General features: G+C 46.0%; 1 long non-coding RNA gene across 1 annotated transcript in view; it reads right to left on the reverse strand.

Moving 5' to 3' along the window:
* The window catches only part of LOC146863303 (uncharacterized), an 84,453-nt gene extending 71,865 nt beyond the window's left edge, over positions 1 to 12,588 (reverse strand). The window contains exon 1 of the long non-coding RNA XR_014978593.1: positions 12,478 to 12,588. This is a non-coding gene — a long non-coding RNA (uncharacterized LOC146863303). The remainder of the gene's footprint in view (positions 1 to 12,477) is intronic.
* Between the last annotated feature and the right edge of the window lie 4,899 nt (positions 12,589 to 17,487).

Below are 17,487 nucleotides of genomic sequence, written 5' to 3' on the forward strand. Positions count from 1 at the left end.
GGAGGTTCAAGTGGACCCACAATGTCCACACCTACCCTTTCAAAGGGCACCCCCACCACAGGCAGTGGTATGAGGAAGGCCTTTGGGTGGCCACCTGTCTTGCCACTGGCCCGACAGGTAATACAGGAGCTGACAAACTCCTTCACCTTTTGGTGCATCTGGGGCCAGTAAAAGTGACTAACTAGCCTTTCCCAAGCTTTGGTTTGCCCCAGATGTCCAGCTAGGGGGATGTCATGAGCCAAAGTTAGGAGGAACTCCCTGTACTTCTGTGGCACTACCACTCTCCTGGTGGCTCCAGGAGTGGGGTTTCTTGCCTCAGTGTACAGTAATCCCTCTTCCCAATAGGCTCCGTGGGTGCCCTTTGCCTCTGAAACACCTTGCTGCCTCAGGCTTTCAAGAGCGGGACAGTCTTGTTGACCCTGGCACAGCTCTTCCCTAGAGGGCCCCCCTGGGCCCAAGAGTTCAACCTGGTAATGGTCAAGCTCCATAGGCTCAGTTCCCTCAGGGGTATTCAACTCCTCTCCCTGTGGAGAGGGGTCCTGAGTGGTTTGCTGTACAGAAGATGGTCCCCCAGTCTTCTTACCTTTTCTCTTGGTTGGTAGCCATACCTTCAGTCTCCAAACCTACTTTTTCACCCTTCCTCTTGCTCTGTGCTCTGGTTTGCACACACACCAATTCAGAGAAACCCAGCATAGCTGCATGGGTCTTTAGCTCAACCTCAGCCCAGGCTGAGGTTTCCAGGTCATTTCCTAGTAGACATGCAGCTGGCAACTTTGGAGAGACCACTACCTGTTTCAGGCCAGTAACCCCTCCCCCCTCCCAGCCTAATGTCACCATAGCCATTGGATGATTAGTGGTAACACTGTCAGCATTGGTGACTGGGTAGGTTTTCCCAATCAAGTATTGCTCAGGGGAAACCAGTGTATCTCTCACCATAGTGAAACTGGCACCTGTATCCCTCAGAACTTCTATCCTAGTTCCATTAACCCAGGGGTATTGTAAATACTGCTTTAAGTTGGGTGGCCACACAGCTACAGTGGCAAACTCAACTTCCCCTTCTGAAACTAGAACTGCTTCAGTGTGCATCCTGATTTGCTCTGGGCACACTGTTGATCCCATCTGTAGACTTGCCACTCCAGGTGTAGCTGTACTGGTTGCCTTAGGGGCCTTGTTGTGAGGGCAAGATTTATCTACAGTTAAGTGTCCCAACTTGTTACACCAGGCCTTTGTGGGATCAAAGTTCTTCCCCCTATAAGGTTGAGGCACATAGGGAGTAGTTTGGGGCCCACCTCCCTGAACAGGTTTTTGGGGCCCTGTAGAAGACTCAGACTTTTTGTCTTGGGGATTCTCACCACCTTTCCCTTGGGAGGTTTTGTAACCACCTTTGTCTGGTCACCCCCAGTGGTTGTCCTTGTCACCCTAGTCTTGACCCAGTGGTCTGCCTTCTTTCCCAATTCTTGGGGAGAAATTAGACCTAGGTCTACCAAATGCTGACGCAACTTTTCATTTGTGTAATTACTTAGTACATGTTCCTTCATAAACAAGTTGTAAAGTCCAGTAAAATCATGCACATTATGTCCAGCTAACCAACCATCCAGTGTCTTTACTGAGTAGTCTACGAAGTCAATCCAGGACTGGGTCTGGGTTTTGTGAGCCTCCTGAATCTAATTCTATACTCCTCAGTGGTGAGCCCAAATCCCTCAATCAGAGTCTTCTTCATGAGTTCATAGGACCCTGCATCTGGCCCAGAGAGGGTCAGAAGCCTGTCTCCGCAGTTACCAGAGAACAGTTCCCACAGGAGTGCCCCCCAGAGAGGTTTCTTTACTTTTCTCATTTCACAAGCCCTCGTAAAGTTTGTGAACCATTTTGTGATGTTATCACCTTCCTCAAATTTAGGGACAATCCCTTTGGGGATTTTAGGATCAGAAGTTTCCTCCCTATCCTTAATTTTAGTATTGCTGACACCATTGATGGGTGCTAAACCCATCTCCTTTCTTTCTTTCTTTAGAGCCAGGAGTCTGGTCTCTAGATTCAATCTTTTGACCAGCTTTGCTAAAAAGCTGTCCTCTTCACTGGGGGGTCCCCCAGTGAGTTCCCTGGTACCTGGTCCATCTATGTGGTCTCTAGGTTCCCAGAGATTGATTCTTGGAGTCAAGGGTATGGGGGCCCTTTCCTCCCTAGGGATTATTGGAAGGGGCCCATTATCCCCCTCATCCTCCTCCCTTTCCTCCTCTGACTGGTCATCACCATTTTCAGAAGGGTGGTCCTGAGCATACCCAGTCAGGAGCTCCTGGAGCCCTTGTTTGTTTGGATGCAGGCCCATTGGTATACTTTTTAGTTTGCATAAGGACCTCAATTCCTTGAAAGACAAGTGTAAGTAAGGTGTGAGTTCGAGCTCCTCCACCAGGTCCTGCATGGTATTACTTTCACTAATAGCTGGGTTTCTTTGAGACATTCTAACCTGACAGTTCTAACCCTCTACCCTGACTACAGTGACTTTAATTTTCTAAAATTCTAATGGGACTTAAGCACTTTTATTATTGTGGAAAGACCAATTTAGGAAATCAGAATTCTAAAGGCAATTTTAAGAGTTCTGTCGTGTGATCAGATGGTAACCAAGTAGTCCAACAAATGCAAGTTTGTATCCCACCGCTGATCCACCAATGTAAGAAAGTGGCTCTGTATATACTGTCCCCAAATAGGTACAGGGTGTACAGAGTCCACAGTCCCCAGAGGTTTGGCAGAGGCTAAAGTTAGATATAACCTTACTCCCTAAAGTGGTAGCTTGGTCGAGCAGTAAGGCAGTATCAGAGGACAGTGTAAAGCATTTGTTGTACACCCTCAGTCAGCAAATGGTCTCAAACACTCAAGAACTGAGCTCTAGGCCAATGGTTTGTATATAAAAATATATAGTTGTTTAATTTTAGAACCACAAGTAGGTATCAAAATATACTTTCTCAGGATGAGATGCTTTAGTTAAATACTTTCAATAGGCAATAGACTTTTGAATACAGTAGTTACACTTGTTGCAATGGGCAACACAATTCAAACACAATTATAACATTGAGCTCAATGGGAATTTCTTAGTAAATGCAATTAATTACTTTTTGGATTACTTTTCTAACCACAGGACTGGATCCTAGATTCAGTCCTGGGACATTTCCTGGAAACAGGTGAGTAAATGTGTTTTGGTTAAAGGTATGATTTTTAAGGAATATTATTGCATTTCAAAAGTTGACACTTAGAAACGTTTTCACATAGAATCACCAATGTTATTCTATGGGAGGAAATTCACTTAACAGGTAAGTAGGGTTATCGTTACTTTTTCTTACTCAGTGCTGGATCCTGGATTCAACACTGGTGCATCTCCTGTAAACAGTTGAAAGAAATCGTTTTTGTTATATAGGCGATTTTTAAGGAATATTTGTTTGTCTCAAAAATCGACAGAAGAATTTCTGGTAGAAACCAGGCAATGTTATCCTATGGAGGAAAATCAAGTAATGGGTAAGTACGGTTGTAATTACTTTTCAGGGTCAGTGCTGGGCACCAAGATCCAGCACTGGGATCTCTCCTGATAACAGGTGAGTACTTCTTTTTCGTTGTCCGGCTGATTTTTAGTTAATATTTTAAAGTTTCAAACACTTAGAAGAATTTCCAAGTGAAACCAGTCAATGTTACCCTATGGAGGAAAAGTGAGTTATCGGCTTTTGGGTAAGTACTCGACTGGCAGAGTTAAGGTTCTGGGCATAAACTCAGGGGTCTCCCAGGGTCAGGTAGATACAGTTGGTACACCTTCAGCGGCACAGGGGCAGCCGGGTGCAGAGAGAGTAAGCCCCAGTGTTAGTCTAAGGCGGGCAGGGGGCCTTTGGTTGGTGGCTGCTAGCAGGTAGGCCACGCGGCTGTGGGAGCTGGGCTCCTGGTCACTTTCTCAGGGCAAGTGGGGAAGTAGATTAGGATAGACGTTGCACTCCCAGGGGCAATCGGGAGGCTGGGTGCAGGGTGCTTTTGAGCCGTTGGGCGCTCAATGGATTTCAATGGAGAACCTACAAAACGAACAAAGGCTGCAAGCTCGGGGACGAAGATTCTTCAAGTGCGACCACCACTTCAAGAGGTAAGTTGGGAAGCTGTAGGTTAGGTAGGCACCCAGGAGCTGGGCACAGGGGGTCGCAGGGCGCCGGGTGCAGGGGTGTCTTTCACGTCGGGAAATCTTACCCTCAGCTGGTCGCGGTTCTGAGGCTGCAGGCGTCGTCAGGAACATCGAGGTGGGTCCTTGGGTGCTCGATTCCTGGTCACAGTCATCGGGGGGACGTCCTCGTGGTCTTTGTCCACTCAGGCACAGGCCGGGCTAGGCGGGTGCAGAGTGTGCTGGATTTGCGGTTCCTGTCTGGCACCAGAGGTTTGTTACTTGCTTTGAGCAGAACCACTGCTCGTGAGAGTCCCAAGGCAGTCAGGTCCTCTGGGGTTTTTGAGGTTGCTGACCACTGGAGATGCCGGGATTTAGCAGGAGCAGGTTCGAGGGTCGACAGGCCTGTAGGGCTGGGGCCAAGTCAGTTGGTGTCTTCCTCTTGTTAGCAGCTGCACGGCAGGTCTTCTTTCTTCTTGTTCTTCTTGCTTGTTTCAGATTCGGGATCTGAGGAAGGAAGGTTCAGGGTGTCCCTAAATACTACATTTAGGGGCGTTACAGGTAGGTAAAGGGCAGGGACCAATGGGTCCCTTCCCTGGGGTGGGTACACCCCCTATCCTGCCACTGTCCTGTGGGAGGGGGGCAATAGCCTAGTCCTGATTGGACAGGGCTCCCCATCTTCAAGATGGCAAGAGCCCGGAGATGTGCTTCACCTCGCCTCCCCCACCTGAGGGGTGGGGTTGGCAGAGACTGGCACACCCTATTTCCTCCCTTGGGCTTTCCCACCAGTCTTCCCGCCAGAGTGGGGTCTAGAACCGGTGGGGACCAGTTGATGAGTACAGCAAGTGGTCTGGGGAGGCTCACACAGGCGGCATGGCTTTGAAGCTTCCCCCTGCCCATCCTGGGTGAGGAGACCTAGCACCTCGCCCAGGATGTGCATTGTTGCAGGCCCAGGAGAGCGGATGGCTCTCTACCCAGGGGTCCAGCAACATGTCTGCTGGGTGGCATCCTAGGCAGCCTCTCAGACAGGACGTATATTGTAGGTTAGGTTCAGGGGGCACCTCTAAGATGCCCTCTGTTGTGCATCTTACATTAAATCCCACACTGGCATCAGTGTTGGTTTAATGTTCTGAGTAGTTTGACACCAAACTTCTCAGTCTTCAGTGTTGCCATCATGGTGCTGTGGAGTTCGTGTTGACGACCTCCCAGGCACCATATACTCTTAATGGCAGCACTGCACTTACAGTGGCCAGGAATGGACCTGGGTACTGTAGGGGTACAGGGCTCATACACCTGTACCCTCACCACTGGCATAGTGCACCCAGCTAGAGGGGTGACTGAGGTATGCCAGGTCAGTGTGTTTGTGGGCATGGCACACAGGGATGTGTGCCATGTCGACTCTCTGTTTTGTTCTGCACCAAGACACTCAGCCTGCAAAGGCAGTGTGTGTGTGTCAGGGTACAGGGCCTCTAAGGGTGGCACAATACGTGCTGCAGCCCTTACGGGCCTTCTCTGGTCACAGTGCCCTGGGTATCTATGGTACCATTTACCAGGGGCTGACCTGTGGCCAGAGATGCCAATTGGGTTTAGGCGTCAATGCAGTTTTAGGGAAGGAACACAAGCCCTGGGTACCTGATTGGCAGGAGCCCAGGGCACACTCAGTCAAAGTACATCAGCAATTCAGCAAAAAGTGGAGGCATACCATGCAAAAAAGATGGCACTTTCTCACATGGATGTAGTAAGAAATGTTGAGACTTGTTAGGCCAGAAGCCTGGTTAAACTGTCATGATAAAGCGTTCCCACATCGCCTCCTTGTATTAAATACCTGACATTGAAGAGAGCAGCCCTAGCAGGTTGCCAAAATGAAGACTTATAGGAAGAGAGGACTGAAGTTGAAGGTTACTAAGTGAAAGCGAAATAATGTTTTTTCCCTTAAATAGTGTGTGGGGTATCTCTTCCAATTCTGAGCCAAAGAGCTTAACTCCAACTCATCTATGACGTGCCACAGCCTTCTGAACTGCATCTTTGTGCATTTCATTGAGAAAAAGATTTCTTCAGGCTGCAATGGTTGCTCTTTCTGACAAAGCTGAAGTGTGGAGAACATAAAATTAAATGTCAGCTAAAAATCCCACTTGTTTTTCTATAGCTTCCAGTAAATCAGACCACCCAGAGCCATCCTGCATGTCCTTAAAGAGATCCTTAAGTCTGAGATGAGAGACTGCAAAACATAAGCTCCATAAATACCAGCCCTCACAGAAAGTGTGATCTCGCATTCACCTTCTTCGAAGACAAATCTACTTTTTTGGCATCAGAGTCTTTTAGATTAGCCTCCTCAGCCACAAAAAGTACAGCGCACCATACTTGCCACCATAGTACCAACTGCTACGGTTTCTGAAAAAGTTTTCATGAGTCTTCTAGAGGGTAGATCCTGGACATAACTCAGGGTATATTTATACGATATGGTTCTTTCCACTCTCTTATAATCACATTATGGACGTGCTGATGTCAAGGTAGACCGAAGGAAGGAGCATGCTATACCAAAGTTGTCTTGATTTAGAAAAAGTACCAGTCAGTTCATCTTCTGGAAATCCCGTTGTTACAGATTTTCAACAGAATTTTAGACAGATTCTCCTTGTCTATAGAGGATGGGGCGTATTGGCCAGAGATGTCGACTTAGGAATTGGGGAACCAGATTAGAGTCTTTGCGTCGGCTCCACATCCTGTGATTCTGGGCACATCACTGAAGCTCCCTGTATCTAAACAACAACAAAAGAGTCCATGTGTAATGTAACTGTTGCTCATGTAATGCACTCCAATACCTTTGGGTTGAGTTCAAGCTATAGAAAACTGGGGAAACAATTCCCTTGGCCAGAAGTGAAGAATTCTACCTCTTTAGAAGCAGAAGAATCCATCTGAAAACTATTATTTGACTCTTCTATGGTGGTAGGAGGAGCAGGAAATTCCATAGAGGAAATTTTTCCAACAGTGATATGGCAAATTGTGTCCTGAAGGCCCTCTTTAAATCACTCTCTAGCTCTCTTTGACTGTTCGCTAAGAGAAGAAGAGTGGGAGGCAGTAGACTCGGAGTTCTCCAAATAATATTATGTTTAATGCACAAAAGAGGAATGATGGCTATGCTACAATGTCTGCACATAAAGATGTCGTTCACAGTCCGGGAAAAATATGGTTTGATGCAAAACCACATGTCTGTGGGTTGGTGCTTTCCTGGTACGTCCGCCTGGTATAACCCTGCCTCCTAGGGTGATAAAGCCATCCTGGAGTGAAGTCCTAAACTGCCAAGTTTGGAAGCCCAATAGTCCCTGTATGAGAACACCAATAAAGTACTCAGAAATCTAAAAAAGTGTTGATTGAGTTTATTCTCCTCAGTTTATTTCTCCAATCATTATAGGTAAGACGTGACGTCAAAGAAAAGCACTAGCGGACACGTGTTTCGTCAAATAGACTTTTTCAAGGCTGATATGCAAAATAAGTCCAGACGCCAAGAGACATCAAGTAAGGGGTTTTATTTTGGTTTTTGTTGCCGCAATCTTTAGAGTAGTCCTAAAATAGATATACGAAAAACGGATACCAAGTGTCCCAAAGGTATCGAATCCCAAGTAATTGTTCTGGTCACCAGAAACGGTTCAGTAGTAAGGTAAATAATGAGGACAGCGTAACGTGCAGCAGGAGAAAAAAGAGGAAGAATGCTGGGTCAGCTAGCAGCATAATTCTATCCTTTTTTCCCCTATCTAAAAGTGGAACACTGCAAAAGTAATGAGTGGAATGAAGACAGTCGCTGTAGGAATAAGGACTAGTGTGCCGACTACGACTACAGTGGCATGGATTCTGAGGTCATTACGGCAGGGACACTTTTAGATGTTCCAGCTGAAAACTTCAGCCCTTCATTGTTGGCCCCCAGTCAGCTACCACTCCATCAGCATTGGTATGCCAGACATAAATCTGCCATATTTAGTAGTCCACTGTCAGAGTAAGATGAAGAAACTCTCACAACAGAGGACAACAATGGCAGACATGGTTTCCGATAATTGACGCGTCCATCAGTGCTGATATAGGGTTTTGCTTAAAACATTAACGCCTTGTGAGAGTGGGCATTAAAAGATTAAATGTTTTCATTTCTCCGTTGTTTTCCGATTTTGCATGTGTGCTGCACTATACAACACACATACAAAATAGGAAAAGTATTAAAAGTCGTCTAGGGATAGTATTTTGTATTGAAAAAGTACCCTTCCAGTACAAAACCTATGCTCGACTCACACAGACACCCTTGCACTGTAGTGCAAAGGTGTGTTTGTTGCGCATGGCAGCAAAATTCGCCGGCGCTAGTGAGAGGGGATGAGAGTGCCATATCTCTGTCACTGTGGGGCTCTCCTGCTCCTTTTCTGTCACAGAACGCAGTGCAGCATTTTGGCTACTGGGCTGGGTAGAGCGACAGTTTGATAAATCTGTCCCTGGCTCTCAGCCTGGCACCTTACTCATTGGAAGCCCGCAAACTCATCTGCAGAGTGTCTCATGGTTCATCCACCCTCTTCTACATATACATGATCCCTCTGGCTAAAGACATATCCTCAGACACAACATCAACATGCCATGCTCTCCTATGCCGATGACATGCAACTCATACTCTCTCTCTTTCAGAAACGGCCCCTAACACAAGAAACAAGTTCACCACAGTTGCTAACTGGGTGAAGCCTACTATCTCAAGCTCAACCGACAACACTCCCAGCCCCCACACCAGGAATCTCAGAGTCATTATTGACTGCCATCAATGCATCCTGCTTCCACACCATGAAGATGCTGAGTGTGAGGAAATGGGGTGTATTATATGGTGTTGTTGTGCAACCTCACCGTTTAATACACCTACCAACCCATTAGGACCAGTAGGTTTCGTTTCTTAAACCCTCTAGCTCAACCCTGAGTAGCTTTGGCTCTGAGCAGCAAGGTTTACACAAAGGAACAATTGTAAAGCATTTGAACAGCACCAAAACAACTGAAGAAGAAATCAACGAGACACTCAAGAAAACCAACACTAATCTATAAAAATAGACTGTATTTTTATGAAGACCAGCTCTGACAGGGATCCAGTCAGGGGGACCAGCAACACCCTAAAAAAAAGATACCTTTACAGGTGGAGCAGTCTTTAGTAAGTGCTAAGCATGTTTATGCTTTGCTATGGTTTCCTATGAGAAGCTGGCCTGGTATATGATGTCCACTTATGTAAGTGGGCAACTTGCACCAGTCCAGACAACCTTTATGGTGATTTAATAGGTCTTAGACAACCTTAGAAAGCTCTCTAAGTGGTAGCTGTCGAGAGCAGCGTTCATGCTTAGTCCAGAAGGAGTGTTAAGCAGCTTATTTTACCAGAATGCAATCTAATAGTATAGATTAAGTGAAAAGAACAACACCAATAATTTATAAAAAATATGTATTTATATATATACACTCTATAGTACGTTCAAAAATCTCCAACACAGGGATAAACACAATGCACACAATACTTTAGCAAGAAATACAGTAAATAGCACAGAACACACAGAGTGCCCTGGGGGGGGGACCAAACCATATATTAAGAAAGTGGAATAAGAACCACAACTCAAGTCAGGATGATGGCGAGAGGATGTAGAATTGCTGGGGACCCAGAGAACCACCCAAGGTAAGTAGATAGGGACCCCACGGAGAGTGTGTGAAGTGTGGAAACACTACCGCAGGCTCTGAACAAGTCTATGTGCAAGTCGTGGTTGGATTTTTAAAATTTAAGGATCTTTCCCAGTGGACCCTGAAGAAACCCCTTGGAAGACAGAAGGTTGGAGAGCCACCCCACCCGTGGATACCCTGGTACCCACGTTAACTACACCAGGAAAGCCGGGTGCATATGTTTAAAGTGGTGTCGGAAACCGCTGTCGAACCCAACAGAGGACTTCAGATAAGTGCCGCTGTGGAGGAAGGAAGAAGTGTCCGATGGAATCCGAGGATGATTCTTGATGAGAGGTACCTGCAAGCAGAGCAGACAGAGTCTATGTTACTCAGGGGTGACCAGGAGACTTGGAAGACGACTGCCCTCCGATGTCGGGTGTTGGAGGATGGATGACGTCTAGCTTAATGTAACGAGTTGTTTGATAACTTGGAGTATCAACTTTGGTTGTACTGTTCAGGAGTTAGCACAGCTGAGGGGTCAGTTTCTAACCCTGTACTTGCCAATGGAGTGACCAAGTCATCCCACAGTAAAAACAACAGTTTCGTATTTTTACTGCCAGAACCTGTAAAATATATATTCAGCCTGTAAAATATGTTGCACTCTGTTTTAGGGCTCGGTAGGCCGGCCATAGGTGTGACTTACACATATTGCAGAGGGAGGTTTGGCGTTGCCATTTCTCTAAATGGCAAAGTTGGGCCAGCAATTTAAACCTGCTCTTCGAGTCTGCAATGGAAGACTAGGAGACTCATTTTACTTGTGCCATACTCTGGGTGGCACAACCAGTGCTGCAATCCCTGAGGTAACTAACGTGTGCTCTGGGTACCATATACTAAGGACTTACATGCAAGTTAGCTTAAACCAATTTGGTATAACCAATTCAACATACACATTTTGTGGTTTGGGCACTGGCACTGAGGCCTGGTTGGCAGGCCTCAGTGAACTCACAGTCAAAACACCAGCAGCATCAGTCCAAAAACATGGGTGTGACCATACCAAAAAGAGACATTCCCTAACACTGAGAAATATCTTCATAGGGCTACCAGGCAACACCAGAAAACCCATCAGTTATGCCCAAGTCACCATCAAGTTGGACTACAGGAACATCCTCTATGCCAGAAGTACCAGGCAACTCAAAAGAAGACTACAAACCATCCAGAACTAGGCAGCCAGACTCATCCCTAATCTCCCACACACCACTCACATCACACCACACTTGGGGAGCTCCACTGGCTCCCGATAAACAAACGTACTCATTTCAAGCTCCTCACATACGCATTTTCAAGGCACTACACAACTTAGACCCCACTCACTTGAACAGTTGCATCTCTTTCCACCAATCACCCAGACACCTTTCCCTCTACGTGACCCCTACTAGCCCACATTCCACGCATGCACAGAACCCAATCAGGAGGATGGGCGTTCTCCTACATGACTCCTAAAGCATGCATGACCTCCCACTCCACATCAAAGCCTCCTCCTCTCGTCTTGAATTCTGGAAGCCTGGTTTTTCAATCAACTAACCTGCTCTGGGCTGGGCTGGGTGCACACGCCTGCTCAGCGTCAGGATACCCTCGTGGGTGATAATGTGCATTACAAATACACATAATGTAACGTAACATCACATAACAACATCTGCTTAGTTGTGTATATATTCAGATTCACATGATTTGTAGGTTACTTTTCCAAAATAAATACTCTCATGATAGTAAAACATCATTCAGTGTACGGGCTTACTGATTTAGGGGTACGAAAGTGGTACTCCATTAGTCATTATGCTTGTAAGTGAACTTATGGTCACCAGGTTACACGCGTGCAGTCACCTGAAAGTGCTCACACTCTGAGAAACATGCCTAGTTATCCCGCGCTCACTCAGATCCAAGTTGTTGAACAGGGCACATGGCAGCCACAAGGCACCGTGGCCACAAAACGGCTGCTGCGTCAGAACGTCTGGTTCCTATTTCTTGACAAACTCATGGAGAAGGTAGTGAGAGAATGCCATGTCTGTAAGAGCCCGGGGAAAGGTAGTGAGAGAATGTCATGTCTCAGCTGTAATAGTCCAGGGAAAGGTAGTGAGAGAATGCCATGTCTGTAAGAGCCCGGGGAAAGGTAGTGAGAGAATGCCATGTCTGTAAGAGCCCGGGGAAAGGTAGTGAGAGAATGTCATGTCTGTAAGAGCCCGGGGAAAGGTAGTGAGAGAATGCCATGTCTCAGCTGCAATAGTCCAGGGAAAGGTAGTGAGAGAATGCCATGTCTGTAAGAGCCCGGGGAAAGGTAGTGAGAGAATGCCATGTCTGTAAGAGCCCGGGGAAAGGTAGTGAGAGAATGCCATGTCTGTAAGAGCCCGGGGAAAGGTAATGAGAGAATGCCATGTCTGTAAGAGCCCGGGGAAAGGTAGTGAGAGAATGCCATGTCTGTAAGAGCCCGGGGAAAGGTAGTGAGAGAATGCCATGTCTGTAATAGCCCGGGGAAAGGTAGTGAGAGAATGCCATGTCTGTAAGAGCCCGGAGAAAGTCGGTGCCAAAGAACCTCGACAAATGTCTACATGACCGACTCAGTCTAAAAGGAAGGAGGTGCAATAGATGTGTTCAGATCTATTGCTACCGGCCAACTTGTGCTAGTTGTATCAGATAAGTGTCCTTACTTTCGTTCGGTAGTAGTCACAATCCCAAAGCGCAGTAGCGAAGTCGCCATACTTGCACTTTCGCCGTTGGCATCCCACTCTCCTGTGAAACCGGACAAAGGGCCCTCTTCTTTCCGAAAGAATTCAAGACTTCTAAATAAATGCCTAAGCTTCAAGCATCAGAAAATAACTCTGCTGTGGCCGCAGGGCAGTGGCATTGTTGACCACACGGTGGCGCTGATTGTTTGTTTGAGGAGAGCACATCGACACAGCGTTTAAAGATTCAATAGACAGTAAAATATTCATAATCCAGCCAGGCCAGTCAACCTTTGGGAATCAGAAATAGTCGGAAATGTCACACTTGCAGGAGGAGTGTGATCTTAGTATTTGTTGGTGCTGTAGGTGGCAGCAGCGCTGGCGGGGGCACTGGACGGTACAAGTTGCGGTGGCTTGCCGAAAAGAAAAGTCTTGGCGTCGGCTCAAATATCCTGTGATTCTGGGCAAATCACTTCCTCTCCCTGTGCCTAAAAAAATGAATGTGTCTGTAACGCAACTGGTGATCATGTAAAGCGCTCCCATGCCCTCGGGTAAATTTCACGCTATTTAACACTTCAAAAAACATAAAATAATAAAAATAATAATTTAGAATCCACCAACGACCACCGCAACATGGGACTCATTCACTGGGAAGCTGCGGAGTTCCTTCCACTGACGCACATGATAAACTCTTAACAGTTGGAGGGGCTGGGTTTCCAAACTGTACACATTATACACAGAGCGTTCTGTTGTAATGGAAAATGTGGCCCTTAAAAAATGGTAAGTGGACATAAGTGATACATTCAAGGTACTGCGGCTTGCAAACAAACTGGTATCTATTCATTGCAGACACTAACTCATCTGTTTTAAATTCCTTAACAGATTTTAATGTACCCCCAATGTCCAGCAAAAGATCGACCCCAGGGCTTTAAGTGGACTGGGTCCCTCCTGATCTCAGATCAGGTACTATTTAAAAATGGACATTGAAACGGGTCCGTTTCGGGCCCTGTTTTCATGTCCTCTGCTTTACAGGCAAACACACTGATCGATTTCTGAACGATAAGTGTAAAAGAAAGTTAAGGTAATCCATCACCTGCTTATCTTAATATTGCGTTCCCTAAGAGTGTTAACTATTTGCAGGATGTTGTATTTCGGTATTTTTAGGTCGAGCCTAGCGCAGCGCGCATGCGTTGCACTAGGAGATGACCTTTTGGAATCGGTCTGCACTTTCCTAACACTCGTGTGTGTGGCGGCATCCGCCTTGCGGGAGCGAGCAGCGGCGTGCAGGGGCCATCTGTTTCTAATTAGCTTGTCCACGCACGCTTGTTTACATTTCCTCTACTCTCTCTCCCCTGCCTGTCTCACCCTCATTTTGGATTCTGAACGACATAAAGAGAATAAACTCACAAGGTGTAGAGTTAAGTGCAGCCGTTACTTCTTTTAATCGTACTCTGTGTCCCCGTGACCCCCGTAATGTCCCATACATGCTGCAGCGTCACATACGGCCATTTATTTTAGGGGAGGATACACTCTTGCGTACACTGTGACCAGGGGGCTACAGTTTGTAACAAGTGACGCCAGCCACAGAGTCACACTCTGCGTGCGAGGTTCGCGCAGCTTTTTTGCGGAGAGCTTCCGGTCAAACAAACAGTGCCGCTTTTGAGCAATTCCAAAGCATCGGACTCGTCTGCCACACACAGCTGTTTGTTTTCCGTCTCCTCTCTCTCTTTTCTGTCCCATCCCCGTTTCTGTTGTTTGAGCAGACCGCGGCACCGTGTGAAAGTCAGGCATATTTGAATGTATGGACGAAGGAGCACAGCTGTTTGTTTTCCGTCTCCTCTCTCTCTTTTCTGTCCCATCCCCGTTTCTGTTGTTTGAGCAGACCGCGGCACCGTGTGAAAGTCAGGCATATTTGAATGTATGGACGAAGGAGCACTGAAAGCAATTTAGAGGAAGAAGCTTATATTTTAAAAACGTCAGCACTGTGAGGTCCAACCCTTTGTTTTAAAAAAAGAGCAGAAGCAGACGTTTTACCCTTGCTTCTCTCGCCAAATATATGAAAGAAAACATGTTTAGGACATCAGTGGGAAGTTTGTGGTATTTACAGCGCTTCATATTGGCTTCTAAGCACTTGACGGTGTGGATATATTGAGAATTTGGGCACAGCCTTCATTCCGATCAGACTACATACACTTTGTAACTCGACTAGAACCATAAACTTGTTTATTATCAGGCTTAGCGCTCAGAAGTGGCAGATAGCATCACAGACCTATTCAAAACACCCAGCGTAAAAAGACCTAAATAAACTTGAAATTGGTTTATTACACCACTGCAGTTTTATCATACTGGAGGACGCTCCGAGCAAACCTGTTTTCAGTTTGATTGGATTGAAGAAGAGGAGAATGTGCCGCACAAAGTTACGAGCAAGTTGTGTCGTGATTCGAAGGACGCACACATTTCTCTACCCCTTATAACCAGCAACACATCCGAACCCAGACCATAGTATTTTTGAGCCCAGAGCTTTAAGTGGACCGGGTCCTGCCCGGTGGCAGTTCTAAAAAAGCAGGTACTGAGACGGGTCTCTAGCAGGCTCTCCAATTTTGCCCTGGCATTATATTACTCTTGTATAGTGCATGCTTTGAATTGAAAACATCCTGATGCTTATAGCGGACGCAACTGACGCTGAAGGCAGCGCGATGTTCCCTCAATGCCCGTCAGTGGGTCAAAAAGGTGTTCAGACCATATGGACATCCAATCCGTGGCCTCTCTGTAGAGCGATTATCCAATTGGAATGTGGAATAAAGCACCCCAGGAGTATTCACTTGTGGTCGTAATTCATCGGGTTGGATGGTGCAGGGTTGGTAACCCTTCTGAACACAAGGGTATGTATTGATTAGCAAAGCATTATTTCCCTTGGGAGTAACGTCCCCAACCTTGCACTCCTGAAAGATTTCAATAAAGTCTCTCTGTAGAGCGCACAGAACAATGATCATGTATACCACCTGCACTTGTGAATCTTTGCAAATGTGTGGATAGGGTGGTACTCTATGGGAATTTTAGTTTACAAGTGCAAGTCAAAGTATGCTTTATTCGAATTTCATTCATAAAAGCAGAATACAAATTACAATAAAAACAATACATACAACATTTTAAAATAGAATTAAATTCCAATCAATGGCATCAAAATTCAAAACATACTTCTTAAAGTTTTCTGACTTGGTTGCTAAACCTATATAAATAGAATGCACTGTTCCGTTAGTAATGGTAGGTTATAAAGAGTAATGAAATAATTTAAGTAAAAGTAATTTTAAAAATGACATACAGGATAAAAATGCAGAGAAAATTAGCATAGCAGAGAATAGTCAAATGACTAGCAGTCTCTGTCTGATCAAGAGAATAGTCAAGTGACTAGCAATCTCTGTCCAATCAACCATGCCCATCCTAAATACTTTGCGGTGGCTACTGAAATCCAAGTCAAAGTGCTAGTGCATATAATACGCAGAGCTACAATACTACTACTTGTCCCTAGGTTTTTACACATCGGGGACAACCAGATACGTCTTGGAACCGCATAAGGTTTACAAGAAAATAAAAAGTGACCGATAGTTTCTTTGGTAATACCACAAACAGGGCAGCTATCACAAGATCCACCTATCCACTTAGCTGTCAAAGATTTGAGGGGGAGTGCACCTGCTCTGAGTTGGAAGAGGAGCTTCCTTTCTCCAGGCCCAGTTATAATATCCCAATAGGGTTCTAGACAGGGGTACATCTTGGCCTCTAAAAATTCTCCAGTCATGGAACCAGCACTGGAGCTACTCCAGTGCCGGGAGGCAACCATCTCCCAGTAAGTACTCTTTAAGGTGCTTTTAGATGGAAAAGTTGCTCTCACCGGATCTTCCCAAAGTGAGCACATACCGAGTTCATTCAGGGATATCTTAAGTGATTTTAACCATCCAATTTTGTGGTATACATCAGATCGTATAATATCTAAAAAGCCCTCGGCGTAATGAGAGAGCACAGGAGTCGTCCATAGCCTGCGCCAATACAAGATCAGGCGAAGCTTTACCATATCTGAGACTGCTCTTCTACCCAAATCGTATTTAAGGGGCAACAATGGGGTGCTTTTAGGGACACCAGTTATTGCCCTAAGAAATTTATTCTCCGAGGATTGAAGTGCAACCACCTTCTCAAAACCCCAGAGCTCAGCACCATAAAGCGCAGAGCCTAGAGCCTTTCCTTCGTAGACCTGTAGGGCAGGTTTTACAGGTTTGGTTATAGATTTTCTGTGCTCTGTACAAATAGCACCAGACAATTGCCTATGTCTAAGTGTAGCAATATCAATATGATGCCGCCAACTCTTCTCGCTAGATATATGTATACCTGAAATATATAAAAGTATTCACTACCTCTAGCGGGCGGTCATTCAAGGTAATTTTAGATTTAAAACTACGATGGGGGTTAAAAATCATTAGTTTTGTTTTGGCTGTGTTAACCTCTAAGCCATACTCCCCACAAAATTGATCAAAAATAGACAAGGCACGCTGTAAACCGCTAGGGGTTTTAGATAGGATGAGCGTGTCATCTACAAACATTAAAATAGGGATTTTGGTCCCAGCTAAAAGAGGGGCATCCACTTGTGCAGAGAGCATACGGGCAACAATGTCATTGATGTACAATGTAAAAAGCACTGGAGCCATCGAACATCCCTGCCGAACTCCCCGCTCAACAGGGAAGTCGGCAGTTACCGAGCCTAGTCCCCCCCAACCCCCCAATGGATTCTAGCATAGTTAGATTCATGGAGCCTCATTATCAAAGATAATAACTCGCTTGGGAGACCCTGCTTCTTGAGGACCGACCATAACTTAGACCGGGGAACAAGGTCAAAAGCGGCCCTCAAATCAACAAAAGCCGCATACAAGCTTCCCTTACCCAGCACGACAGTTCTCCATTGCAACAGGGTAAAACGAAAGACCTGGTCCACCGTACTTGTGGACC

The sequence above is a fragment of the Triturus cristatus genome, chromosome 2_2 (genome assembly GCF_964204655.1).
Source record: "Triturus cristatus chromosome 2_2, aTriCri1.1, whole genome shotgun sequence".
In the NCBI taxonomy this organism is placed as follows: domain Eukaryota; kingdom Metazoa; phylum Chordata; class Amphibia; order Caudata; family Salamandridae; genus Triturus; species Triturus cristatus.